At 41.3% G+C, this 13,908-nt stretch overlaps 1 long non-coding RNA gene across 1 annotated transcript; it reads right to left on the bottom strand.

Annotated features, from left to right (window-relative positions):
• Positions 1–2,369: 2,369 nt before the first annotated feature.
• On the bottom strand, positions 2,370–11,918 carry LOC134298207 (uncharacterized). Its single transcript, XR_010005159.1, has 3 exons — positions 10,778–11,918; positions 8,778–8,803; positions 2,370–3,024 (listed from the first exon to the last, which is right to left on the bottom strand). It is a non-coding gene; the product is annotated as an uncharacterized LOC134298207 (long non-coding RNA).
• Positions 11,919–13,908: the final 1,990 nt, after the last annotated feature.

Raw genomic sequence — 13,908 nt, 5'->3', positions numbered from 1 at the left:
ACAAAAGGCGACATGAAAGAGAAAGCTGCACGGTCACAGTGCTTGCTTTCGCTTTCCTTTCGTTTCGGCCACATAACAATAAACAGGTACTGACAGAGGGCTGCTTTCCCATTACAGCTGACGTGTAACAATGGGTATTATTAATAATATTAATAACAATAGTTACTCTGGGACCCTAAGATGAGCCTGAGAGAGATCTGCTTCCCCATGACAGCTGATGTGTACCAATGAGTATTATTAATAATATTAATATGAATAACAATAGTTACTCTGGGACCCTAAGCTGGGTCTGAGAGAGGTCTGCTTCCCCATGACAGCTGATGTGTGCCAATGGGTGTTAAAAATAATATTAATAACAATAGTTATTCCAGGACCCTAAGCTGAGTCTGAGAGAGGTCTGCTTCCCCATGACATCTGATGTGTACCAATGGGTGGTGGTGGTGGTAATAATAATAATAATAATAATAATAATATGAATCCAAATCCAGACTGACAAAGTTCTGGAACACAACACACCAGACATCACAGTTGTGGAAAAGAAAAAGGTTTGGATCATTGATGTCGCCATACCCGGTGACAGTTGGATTGATGAAAAACAACAGGAAAAACTCAGCCACTATCAGGACCTCAAGATCGAACTGCATAGACTCTGGCAGAAACCAGTACAGGTGGTCCCGGTAGTGATGGGCACACTGGGTGCCATGCCAAAAGATCTCAGCCAGCATTTGGAAACAATAGACATTGACAAAATTACAATCTGCCAACTGCAAAAGGCCACCCTATTGGGATCTGCACGCATCATCTGAAAATACATCACACAGTCCTAGACACTTGGGAAGTGTTCGACTTGTGATTTTGTGATATGAAATCCAGCATATCTATCTTGTTTGCTGTGTCATATTATGAATATTAATAACAATAATTATTTTGGGACCCTAAGCTGAGTCTGAGAGAGGTCTGCTTCCCCATGACAGCTGATGTGTGCCAATGGATGTTAATAATAATATTATTAATAACTATAGTACCCAACTTTGGCTGAATCCCTATTCCCTGGTCTGTCTTCTGACTGACCAAGAGTACCTCTGTCTTGTCTCAATTAAGTTTCAATTTGTTTACCCTCATCCAGTCCATTACTGATGAGAAGCACTGATTTAGGGTCATGACAACTTCCTTGGCATTAGGTGGCAAGGAGTAGCAAAGTTGGGTGTCATCTGTATATAGGTGACACCGTACTCCAAAACTCCAGATGACCTTTCCCAGTGGTTTCATGTATATGTTAAACACAGTGTGGGGGACAAAATGGAACTCTTAAGAACCCTTCAGCTTGGTGCTGAGACAAACAGTTTTAACTGCCACTTTCCTCTCGGAGAGGGAAGAGAGCAGCTGACTGGAAATGGTCAGGAAGGAAAGGGCTGCCATACTGTCTGAAGCCTGATTATTTATAAGGCAAATGAGGCATATTTAAAGACTGTTTAAAGGGACTGTTTATTCCCTATATTATCTGTGTGAATTCAGAAAGACTGATACATATATTGTTGCCCTATTTGATCTTTTGAACTGAAGTAAAGATACTGTTACTTGTTACACAAGCCTGAGTAGTACTTTATTATACTGCAGGATTTATCTTGATTCAGAAACTGTGGTAAAGCTTCTGTTTATTTATTTCTACAACCCCCAACACAGATCAACTACATCCAAGAGTGCTGAAGGAACTAGAGGAAGTTATTTCGGAACCATTGGCAATCATCTTTGAGAGTTCTTGGAGAAAGGGACAAGTCCTAGCAGATTGAAGGAGGGCAAAGGTGGTCCCTATATTCAAGAAGTAAAAAAAGGACATCCCAAACAATTATAGCCGAGTTAGCCTCACTTCGATACTGGGCAAGATTCTGGAAGAAATTATTAAGGAGGGTTTTTTTTCATGTCAGAAACAACTTGAGAAACTGCAAGTTGCTTCTGGTGTGAGAGAATTGGCCATCTGCAAGGACATTGCCCAGGGGACGACCGGATGTTTTGATGTTTTTTTTACCATCCTTGTGGGAGGCTTCTCTCATGTCCCAACATGGAGCTGGAGCTGATAGAGGGAGCTCACCCCGGGTTAGATTCGAACCTGGCTGCCTTCAGGTCAGCAACCCAGTCTTCAAGTCACAAGGCTTTAATCCACTATGCCACCAGGGGCTCATTAAGGAAGTGGTCTGCAAACACTTAGAAAGGAATGCAGTCATCGCTAATAGTCAACATGGATTTACCAAAAACAAGTCATGCCAGACTAATCTGATCTCTTTTTTCGATAGAGGGATTTTGGCCTGCATAAATAGGAGTATAGTGTCTAGATCCAGGGAAGTCATGAAACCCCTCAATTCTGCCTTGGTCAGATCACACATGGAATACTGTGTTCAGTTCTGGGCACTGCATTTAAAAAAAATGAAAAACACAGCATTTATGATTACTTTACCTGGATATGGACACAATAATAATTTTTATTACGAAACTGTAAAGTCTTACATGAAGTTTTAAAAAAGACAATCCAATACTTTCATATAATACAAATAATAAAGAGCTTTCCAAATTACTTTTGCTCAGTCTGTTTGCTTAAATGATACTAATAATTGGTTAAGAATTTAATTCAATAGATCACTGATCGCTGAGATGAGAACGCTTTGGAAAAAAAGAGAAAAGTTTAGCTTCTGAGAGTTGATAGGTTTGCCCATCGCTGCCTCATTTTTTCTGCAAGATTTTCCTTTAGACCTTTACATTTTGAACTGTCATTGTCGGTTGTGCTGGATGAAATTTTGAAGAAGTCATTTTAACACCTGTGTGATTTTTTTCAGAGCTTTCAGAGCATGACACAGACTGTTGTGTGATGACCTTCCTTGAGTCTATAGCGACTGGAGCTTTGCCACACTTTGAAGTATTGCAAGAAGCTTGTGAGGGTTTTCTGGATGAATGTGCAAGAGATGCTCCTCCAGAACTCTGCTTGTTATGACCATGCTGGCTTCTGCATTTCGGTATATATGCCTTTCATACCTAGAATAGCCAAAATCATGACAATCATCATCAAAAGCTGCCTGAGAGCATGAGAAATCAGATGGTCTTAGCTGTTACTGTGGGTGAATATCTCTTGAAGAACCTGGATGATTGTTAACAGGCACAGCTTGCTCTCTCCTTTCTCTTAGTACAGTCAAATGCTGCAACCTTTCCATACAGAATGACACAATCTATTAGTTTATCAATTGAGTCATCAAGTGGTTCCTTGAAAGCTGATTTCCAATCATGCATCTCTGGCACCTTTTTAAAGGAGGAAGGAAATCAGAATATGGAGAAGTAGCATCCTGAAGAAGAAAATCAGGTTTTGAAAAAGTATCATTCTGAGGAAGAAAATCAGGGTATGAAAAAGTATCACTCTCCAAAGAAGATGAAACATCTTCCGTGTGTTCGAAAGGGTCAGGCTTGTCACCTCTACTATTTCTAGGCTTGGTTTCATTGCCTTTTTGCAAATGCCCCCATCATTTTGGTTGGAATGCACCAGCAGATCAATGGAGATGACTTCTGGAGGAACATCGCTGGAGTTAGATGGCATTTTTATTGAAGGTCTACTTTGCCCCGGTGGCGAAGTGCGTTAAAGCACTGAGCTGCAGACCAAAAGATCCCAAGTTCAAGACCTGGGAGCGGCGGGAGTGGCCGCTATTAGCCCCAGCTCAGGCCAACCTAGCAGTTCGAAAACATGCCAATGTGAGTAGATCAATAGGTACCGCTCCGGCGGGAAGGTAATGGCACTCCATGCAGTCATGCTGGCCACATGACCTTGGAGGTGTCTACGGACAACGCCGGCTCTTCGGCTTAGAAATGGAGATGAGCACCACACCCCAGAGTCAGACATGACTGGACTTAACATCAGGGGAAACCTTTACCTTTACTGAAGTCTCTGTGGGGAAAATATCCTCTTTCCCTGAAAATAAGACATCCCCAGAAAATAAGACCTAGTAAAGGTTTTGCTAAATTGCTAATATGAGGCCTCCCCCAAAAGTAAGACCTAATCAAGGAAATCCATGGCAACATCCACACACCTGCCTCAACCACACAAGTGTTCTTTCTACCACACTGGACGTTATTCCACACATATATCAACCCCTTTGTGGCCAAGCTTGATTAACACTGAACACCCTTGCAGCTTCAAAGCCAGGCTGCCTCCTAGGCCACAGCAAAAAACAAACAAACAAAAACAGTTCAGTGTGGATTTTATACCGTTGTGTAGAAAGGGCCTCATATAATCCTGTTCTAGGCAAATCATATAACATTATAAATATAATATGTAATAATTACTGTGCTCTAATAAGAATACAGAACAATATAATCTATAAAACCAGGACACTAAATAAACAACAACACTCAGAACACAAGGGAATTCCAGACAGGAAACAACCAGGCCCAGCTAACACCTCCTAACAAAGGATTCCCTCACACAGGAAACAGCCAGGCTTGGAAGCTGCAAGACCATTCAATGCTAATCAAGTTAACTAATTGCAGCATTCATACTTTCTGCACTGAGACTATTTATTGCTATTCAACCTGGGCAACCAAGAATCCCACAAGGTAGAAAGCGGCCAGCCTTCCAAGCAGCAAGGCTATTCAACCTGGCCAACCAAGATTTCCTGTAGATAGAAAACCTCCAGGCTCGGAAACCACGAGGCAACTCCGTCCCATTCAACTTGGCTTAGGAAGGATGCCCTATGTAGAAAACGACCAGGCTTTGAGGCAGCGAGGCTATTCACTGCAATTCCAATTGGCCACAGCAACGCGTGGCAGGGCACAGCTAGTTAGTAATAGTACATTTTATATATAATATATAATTAATATTATTACAGTAGAGTCTCACTTATCCAACACTCGCTTATCCAACGTTCTGGATTATCCAATGGATTTTTGTAGTCAATGTTTTCAATACATCGTGGTATTTTAGTGCTAAATTTGTAAATACAGTAATTACTACATAGCATTACTGCGTATTGAACTACTTTTTCTGTCAAATATGTAATTAAACATGAAGTTTGGGTGCTTAATTTGTAAAATCATAACCTAATTTGATGTGTAATATGCTTTTCCTTAATCCCTCCTTATTATCCAACATATTCGCTTATCCAATGTTCTGCCAGACCGTTTATGTTGGATAAGTGAGACTCTACTGTATATTGTATTATTATTATATTGCATTACATTATAATATTAGTATCAATATTATATGTATATACAATATATTATATTATTACCATAAAAGGTAAAGGTTTTCCCCTGACGTTAAGTCCAGTCATGTCTGACTCTGGGGGTTGGTGCTCATCTCAATTTCTAAGCCGAAGAGCCGGCGTTGTCCATAGACACCTCCAAGGTCATGTGGCTGGTATGACTGCATGGAGTGCCATTACCTTCCCGCCGGAGTGGTACCTATTAATCTACTCACATTGGCATGTTTTCAAATTGCTAGGTTGGCAGAAGCTGGAGCTAACAGTGGGCGCTCATTCCGCTCCCGGGATTTGAACCTGGGACCTTTCAGTCTGCAAGTTCAGCAGCTCAGTGCTTTAACACACTTCGCCACCAGGGTTCAAACAATCCCTTTAAACAATCTTTAAATATGCATAATTTGCCTTATAAATAATCAGGCTTCAGACAGTATGGCAGCCCTTTCCTTCCTTTCCTGTCAGCTGTTCTCTTCCCTCTCCAAGATGAAAGTGGCAGTTAAACTGTTTGTCTCAGCACCAAGCTGACGGATTCTTAAGAGTTCCATTTTGTCCCCCATACTGTTTAACATATACATGAAACCACTGGGAGAGGTCATCTGGAGTTTTGGAGTACGGTGCCACCAATATACAGATGACACCCAACTCTGCTACTCCTTGCCACCTAATGCCAGGGAAGCTGTCATGACCCTAAATCAGTGCTTCTCATCAGTAATGGACTGGATGAGGGTAAACAAATTGAAACTTAATTCAGACAAGACAGAGGTACTCTTGGTCAGTCAGAGGACAGACCAGGGAATAGGGATTCAGCCAAAGTTGGGTACTGTGATGAGTCATGGGCCATGTAGTCCCGTTCATGGCACTGTAGTTCCAGATGAAGAGGAGAACTTGGGTTTTTCACCGTCTCAGTCAGAATTGGAACCTTCCCAGCCAGATTTGGGAACCTTGCACCTGCAAGAGATTTGTCTTCCAGAAATCTGTCAAACAAGCCCTGAGTCTAAATCTCCTGTGTTTTCTCGCCACGAGTTTTGTAAACAACAGAGAGGAGTTCAAGCGGCCTCTCGTAGGAGTGCTAGGATAGCTGCTAAGAATTCAGCTGATTAAGCCTGCTTTCCATGGGAAACCTTAAGGAGTCATGCATCTGGACTCAGAGATTAGCTTTCGTTTCTGGTTCCCCAGAGAACTGCTCTTTGGTGGGAAAACTAGACCCTATTTAGGTGTTTTACCCACAAAGGGATTTTGCGGAGTCAATTCGTCAGCTACTGGAGTAAGTTGTGTGTGGACACCGCGCTCCGTTTCCAAGCCTCGTTCCTGTTTCAAGCCTTGTTCCTGATTCCAAGCCTTCGCTCCGTTTCCAAGCCTTCGTTCCCGTTTCCAGCCTTGTTTACCTCCACGGACCTTGCCTTGTTTTCCGGATTTTGCCAAGTAATTCCACGGATCTTGTTCTCGCTCCTCGTTCCTTGTTGCCTTGTATTAAGCCTTGTTTCAAGTTATTTCCTAGCCTTGCTCAAGTTCATGGACTAAGGGACCTTGTCATCTCCCCTCACTTTGCCTGGCAAAGTGAGTGTTTCGGTTATTGGATTACAACTTTGGACCTTAATATTTTATATTGGACATTGTTTCTTTGGACTAATTTTGACCTTTCCTGAAAGGTCTACTTCTGAACTATTTCATACACTTGCTTTTATTAACTTTATATATTTCCTTAATAAAGATATTAGATAGATTCTGGCCTCTGTGTATGGTTATTGGTGCTCTGCAGCCTGGGTCGTGACAGGTACTATAGTTATTAATAATATTATTATTAACATCCATTGGCACACATCAGCTGTCATGGGGAAGCAGACCTCTCTCAGACTCAGCCAGGGAATAGAGATTCAGCCAAAGTTGGATACTATACCTCACAACCATACCTCACAACCTCTGAGGATGCCTGCCATAGATGTGGGCGAAACGTCGGGAGAGAATACTTCTGGAACATGGCCACACAGCCCGAAAGACATACAACAACCCTGTGATCCCGGCCATGAAAGCCTTCGACAACACATTGGATACTATTGTTATTATTTATTATTATTATTATTATTGGCATGTTTTCGAACTGCTATGTTGGCAGAAGCTGGAGCTAACAGCGGCCGCTCACTCTGCTCCTGGGATTTGAACCTGACCACACCTGGAATACTGTGTCCAATTCAGGGCACCGCAGTAGAAGGGAGATGTTGACAAGCTGGGATGTGTCCAGAGGAGGGCGACTAAAATGATCAAAGGTCTGGAGAACAAGCCCTATGAGGAGCGGCTTAAAGAACTGGGCATGTTTAGCCTGCAGAAGAGAAGGCTGAGAGGAGACATGATAGCCATGTACAAAATATGTGAGGGGAAGTCATAGGGAGGAGGGAGCACGCTTGTTTTCTGCTACCCTGCCCTGCTCCTTCTTTGGAGGCTTTTAAGCAGAGGCTGGATGGCCATCTGTTGGGGTGCTTTGAATGCGATTTCCTGCTTCTTGGCAGGGGGTTGGACTCGATGGCTCATGAGGTCTCTTCCAATTCTACTATTCTATTCTACCTGCGACCTTTTGGTCTGCAAGTTCAGCAGCTCAGTGCTTTAACACACTTTGCCACCGGGGCTCCTGTATTACCATATTATTATTACCCTAGCACAATATTATCTATATATATAAAAAGGTAATGAAATTTTGGCCTAGGACAAAACAACAAAACTAAACATCCCAGAAACACTAAACTTGGTAGCACAACCCCTCATCCATGCCTCTACGTTCATACAGCAAAAAGAAAAGAAAAATAAAGTCCTAATTAGAGGGAGAGGAATAATTGTTTTTATCCAATTGCTGCCAGTTAGAAGGCTAAGCTCCGCCCACTTGGTCTCCCAGCAACCCACTCAGCCCAGGGGACAGGCAGAGTTAGGCCTCACTTAGGCCTCTTCCCCACTGCCTATATAATACAGATTATCTGATTTGAACTGGATTATATGGCAGTGTAGACTCAAGGCCCTTCCACACAGCTATATAACTCATTTATAATGGACTTAATGTCGGGGGGAAACCTTTACCATTGACCTTAACTACCACCAATTCCTCAATACTTTATTTCCCATACCACCATACTTCGTCACAGCAACGCGTGGCCGGGCACAGCTAGTTATATTATATAGTAATATGTTGTTGCTGGAGGGAGAGGCCCCCAATTGATGGCAAGTCTTGATAGTGTAACTTAATTTGGTGGTAAGAACAGCAAAATTTGATGGTAACGACAACACAATCCAAACACAAAAGGTTTTGATTAGTAGACTGGCTCCCTACCCTCAGTGGCTGGTGGAATGGCAGTTGAAGATGGTGGGAGGCTCACTCAGCAGCTGATGGAAAGTGCCTGGATGGTAAGCTGGCTCCCTTCCACTCAGCGGCTGGTGGAATGGCAGTTAAAGATGGTGGGAGGGTCTTTCCTTTTAGAGAAAGATGTGTCCAAGCTTCCTAGCACACTGATTTAGATATGTATGATGAGGTCATAAGAAAAGTAGTGTTTATTTTGCTCTTACCTTGTCATAGGTGTTTCATGTGGTATCTGTAAAAGAATAAGAGTCGTGTGTTACTTTACAGTTTCTCATTAGTCAATATGTCTGTACTAGTTCTCACTTCCACTGGCAATATTCAGTTGGGGAAAACTGACGCTCTCTTTAGTAATGTCGAAGCCCAAGATACCTGCCTGAAATGACATGCGTTGTTAATTTCACTACAGATCTAGAGAAACCTAGCTGGAGAAATGAACATTGGTACAATGTTTAAGTGTGTGTTCAAAAGGGAATTATAGCTTACCAATTTGGTCAGAAGAAATAAACCACTTACAGAATTGCCAACTTTCTATATTATAGTAAACAAGAAATGGGTGGTTGGGGAGCTACCTCATTGGGAATATACTACAAGGCAACCCAGTTAGGGAGGTTATTAGAATTCGAATTGGAAGGTTCAAAAAAATGGGTGCAAATAGAAAAAGAAGCAAATAGTTGGCAAAGGGGAACATCATTGGGAGAGAGAATAGATAGAAAAGATTTAAAGGATTTAAAAGCGAGCCCCTGTTTATCAAGGTTGTTAATCTGGAAAAAAATAGCAAAATAAATAACAAATAAATAAAATTGACCCTTTCCCATTAGAAACAATGGAAAACAAGGATAAGACATTCATGAATCTAATTAGGGCACTGAAGGAAAATGGTGTCAAAAGGATTGGGGACATCATGGATCCCAATGGAGAAATATTAGTCGGATAAAATAAAAGACAAATGTGGTCAAGGGAATTGGATAGCATGGTTAGGTCTGTCCAGTAAAGCTCAGGCCATGAAAAGAAGAGAAGTAGCTGAAACCCCACTGGATAGAATAATTAAAAGGAAAATAGAAATAGATAAAGGAATGACTGGGTTATTGTATGACTAACTAACAACCTTAATTTACAATACAAAAAAAAACTCTTATAGAGAACTGGAAAATAAAACTTTACTGAGAAATCAATCGGGTCTTAGATTGATAATATTCACAAAATTAAACATATAAGGATTAAAGAAACCCAAAGGAAAGTAATTTCTAAATGGTACAGAACCCCCCCCCCTCCCCTCCAATTGGCACATAAAACGGGCAATATTTCAAACAAGTGTTGGCACCACTGTGGGGGAATAGGTTCATCCCACATGTGGAATAGTTACTTTTGGAATAATGTATACTGAAATAGGTCATGTATGGCAAAAATTGTAAATTGTTGGGATGTATCAAATAAAAAAAATTAAAAGGAAAAAAGAAGAAATAAACCACATTCAGCTGTACATTAAAAAACAGTACGTAATCTTTCTTACTGTGACTTGCTCTTTCAGTGGAAACTGCATGGATGAACCTCACTGAAGAGCCATTTTATTTAGAAAATTGCAGCACTGACCAGATCTCAAGCCAAGATCAGCTCACGCTCATACAGTCAAAATTATATCTGATCCTGGGATGAAATCACATTATATCAAAGGTTAAGAATATTTGCAAGGACTAAGATCCAAAGAATTATATTTTGCTTCATCTATAACCTAAAGGCAGCAGATCCTGTCTGATCTTGGAAATTAAGCAAAATTGGACTTGGATAGTGGATTGCCAATGAATACCAGGTGCTGTAGGCTACTTTTCAGAGGAAACTTCTTCTGAGTATTCCTTGTCTAAGAAAACCCTATGAAATGCATGGAGTTTCCATAAGTCAACAGGTAATTTAAAGGCACACAGAGAATGGGAGTTTTATATATTCCCTATCCATCTGCATCATCTTGATTCCCCACAAAAGCCTGCAGTTGAAGGTTGAAATAAAAGTGGAGTTCAAGGTCGGCCAAGCTGAGCCTTCCTCTGGTGCCATTATTCAAAAAGAAAGAAAAAGCAGCAGAGATTGGCTCTTAATAACTAAGCAGCAGAGATTGGCTCTTAATGAGAATTAGGTTTTTGTCCTTATTCCACACAAGTAAGGGGGGGGGGGGTATGTTTTCAAAAGCTGATGCTGTGAATCAAAGTTCACTTACCATAGAAGGGAACTTGGTTAAGGGAAGAGTAGCAGGAGTACTGTTGTTTTTCTCTCCTGCGCCCACTCTATTGTTGCTCTTTTTCCCCTTTGGAGGCCTGTGTGGGAACAGAATGACATAAAAGGAATGTAATGAAATTAAAACAATTAAAATCAAGAGGGATGAGGCAGAAAAAAGAAGCAGCTTAATTACAACAAAAACAGGCAAGTTGCGCATGCTATGCCAGCAACAGCACACATCACAGCAATGCATACAACAATCAATGGAAATTTTCATTAAAGGGAAAAAAACCTGAGTTTGGTTTAAGAATTGTAGGAACAAAATTGTTCCTTGTAGTTACAATTATTCTTGTAGTTACGAGAATAAACTGCTAATTAATTTTGTGGAAAAAAATCCTTTGATAGATTTGTTTTAGGGTCACTACAATTTAGAAATGGCTTGAACGAACACAACTGGTAAGAGAAATGACTAAAGCAGCCATGAAGGAAAGTGCCGACAGAATCAGAAATATTGGAGAAATTATTTGCAGTTGCCACCTAATTTGGAACCGCAAGACATAGAGATGAAGAATGAGACATTTCTAAGCAGATTGTTCCCAGGTATGTTGGCCTTTTCTTGCTATTTGCACACACAAAGACAAACCAGAAAGTGCAACTAGGGCAATTTTAAATTAAGTGTAAGCAAAGTATGGTTGACATTCTCACGATTGTATGAATTTGCATCTGACGTTTATATGTAGGTATTTTTTTAAAAAATCATTTTTATTAAAGAATATTTTAAAAGATTTACATATTCTAGTTTTGCTAAAGGAAGGTATGGGGAGGGAAGGGTTTAGGTTAGTCGGGGTGGGTTAATAGGGGGTGAATGAGTGATTCTGGGAATCCTAATCATAGAATCATAGAATCATAGAATAGTAGAGTTGGAAGAGACCTCATGGGCCATCCAGTCCAACCCCCTGCCAAGAAGCAGGAAATCGCATTCAAAGCACCCCCGACAGATGGCCATCCAGCCTCTGCTTAAAAGCCTCCAAGGAAGGAGCCTCCACCACAGCCCGGGGGAGAGAGTTCCACTGTCGAACAGCCCTCACAGTGAGGAAGTTCTTCCTGATGTTCAGGTGGAATCTCCTTTCCTGTAGTTTGAAGCCATTGTTCCGTGTCCTAGTCTGCAGGGCAGCAGAAAACAAGCTTGCTCCCTCCTCCCTATGACTTCCCTTCACGTATTTGTACATGGCTATCATGTCTCCTCTCAGCCTTCTCTTCTGCAGGCTAAACATGCCAAGCTCTTTAAGCCGCTCCTCATAGGGCTTGTTCTCCAGACCCTTAATCATTTTAGTCGCCCTCCTCTGGACGCTTTCCAGCTTGTCAACATCTCCCTTCAACTGTGGTGCCCAAAATTGGACACAGTATTCCAGTTGTGGTCTGACCAAGGCAGAATAGAGGGGGAGCAGGACTTCCCTGGATCTAGACGCTATTCCCCTATTGATGCAGGCCAGAATCCCGTTGGCTTTTTTAGCTGCTGCATCACATTGTTGGCTCATGTTTAACTTGTTGTCCACGAGGACTCCAAGGTCTTTTTCGCACACACTGCTGTCAAGCCAGGCGTCCCCCATTCTGTATCTTTGATTTCCATTTTTTCTGCCGAAATGAAGTATCTTGCATTTGTCCCTGTTGAACTTCATTTTGTTAGTTTCGGCCCATCTCTCTAGTCTGTCAAGATCATTTTGAATTCTGCTCCTGTCTTCTGGAGTGTTAGCTACCCCTCCCAGTTTTGTGTCGTCTGCAAACTTGATGATCGTGCCTTCTAACCCTTCGTCTAAGTCGTTAATAAAGATGTTGAACAGAACCGGGCCCAGGACGGAGCCCTGCGGCACTCCACTTGTCACTTCTTTCCATGATGAAGATGACGCATTGGTGAGCACCCTTTGGGTTCGTTCGCTTAGCCAATTGCAGATCCACCTAACCGTAGTTTTGTCTAGCCCACATTTTACTAGTTTATTTGCCAGAAGGTCGTGGGGGACTTTGTCGAAGGCCTTACTGAAATCCAGGTAGGCTACATCCACAGCATTCCCTGTATCGACCCAACTCGTAACTCTATCGAAAAAAGAGATCAGATTAGTCTGGCATGACTTGTTTTTGGTAAATCCGTGTTGACTATTAGCAATTTACTAAGGAATTGGGTACATATTATTGGGTTGGTGAGGTTGGACTAAAAAGAATTGAGAGATAGATTTGTAAGAGGGTAGGTTTGGGGGAGTCAGAGGGAAAGTTCAGGGAGGAGTCTGAATTCAGACATCCGAAAAGGTAGCCTAATACGTTTATATGTAGATATGAATAGCTATTGTCATGCCACCAGAAGGCTCTCACTTCCTGTGCTGCCCCTTTAAGGTTCTTAACCTCAGCTCCTGCTCGCTTTGAAATGACAGTTATTTTTGTCGGTTAAGATTTGTCAGTTAGTGTTTAGTACTGGAAGGAAGCATAGGAAGGTAGAAGGTGTACAGAAATTCATGTCACATCAGAACTGTATTAATTTAAGTCATAAAATACAGTGATACATAAAGTCATATTGGCATTGTATTGAAGTTAGTTTAAAGAGACATAGATTTTTTTATTTACTTATTTATTTATTTCCAACATTTATATCCCACCCTTCTCACTCGAAGGGACTCAGGGCGGCGTACACAATTGGCAACAATTCACAGCCGACACATAATTAAAACATAATAGTAAATAAAATCCATTACAAACAATTAATACAGTATAAAAATATAAAACATATGGTTAAAATCTGTTCATCCAATATCCTCGTGCTTTAGCCATAAATCAGTCCAGGTCGTCTTTGTCATTTATTCATTAAAAGCCTGAGCACATAGCCATGTTTTTAGGGCTTTTCTAGAATCCAGTCATGTTGGGATTTTATACTATATAGCAATAACTATCTAGAACCAAAGAAGGTTTGAGAACCAGAACTGCAAAGACTTCAAAGGTTTCTATTCCTCACAGAGACTCTATAGTGGCAACTAGGAGGAAAGGAAGTTCAAATGTCTGTTAATAAAGCGTTGTTTAATTGGCCAAATATAGTCTCCGATATGTCCTTTGTGCTATGGCACCTACCAGTTTACTTAGTTAAGCACA

This window comes from Anolis carolinensis, chromosome 4 (assembly GCF_035594765.1).
Source record: "Anolis carolinensis isolate JA03-04 chromosome 4, rAnoCar3.1.pri, whole genome shotgun sequence".
NCBI lineage: Eukaryota > Metazoa > Chordata > Lepidosauria > Squamata > Dactyloidae > Anolis > Anolis carolinensis.
The sequence above is the reverse complement of the archived record's forward strand: the minus strand, read 5'-3'. Positions and strand labels throughout refer to the sequence as shown.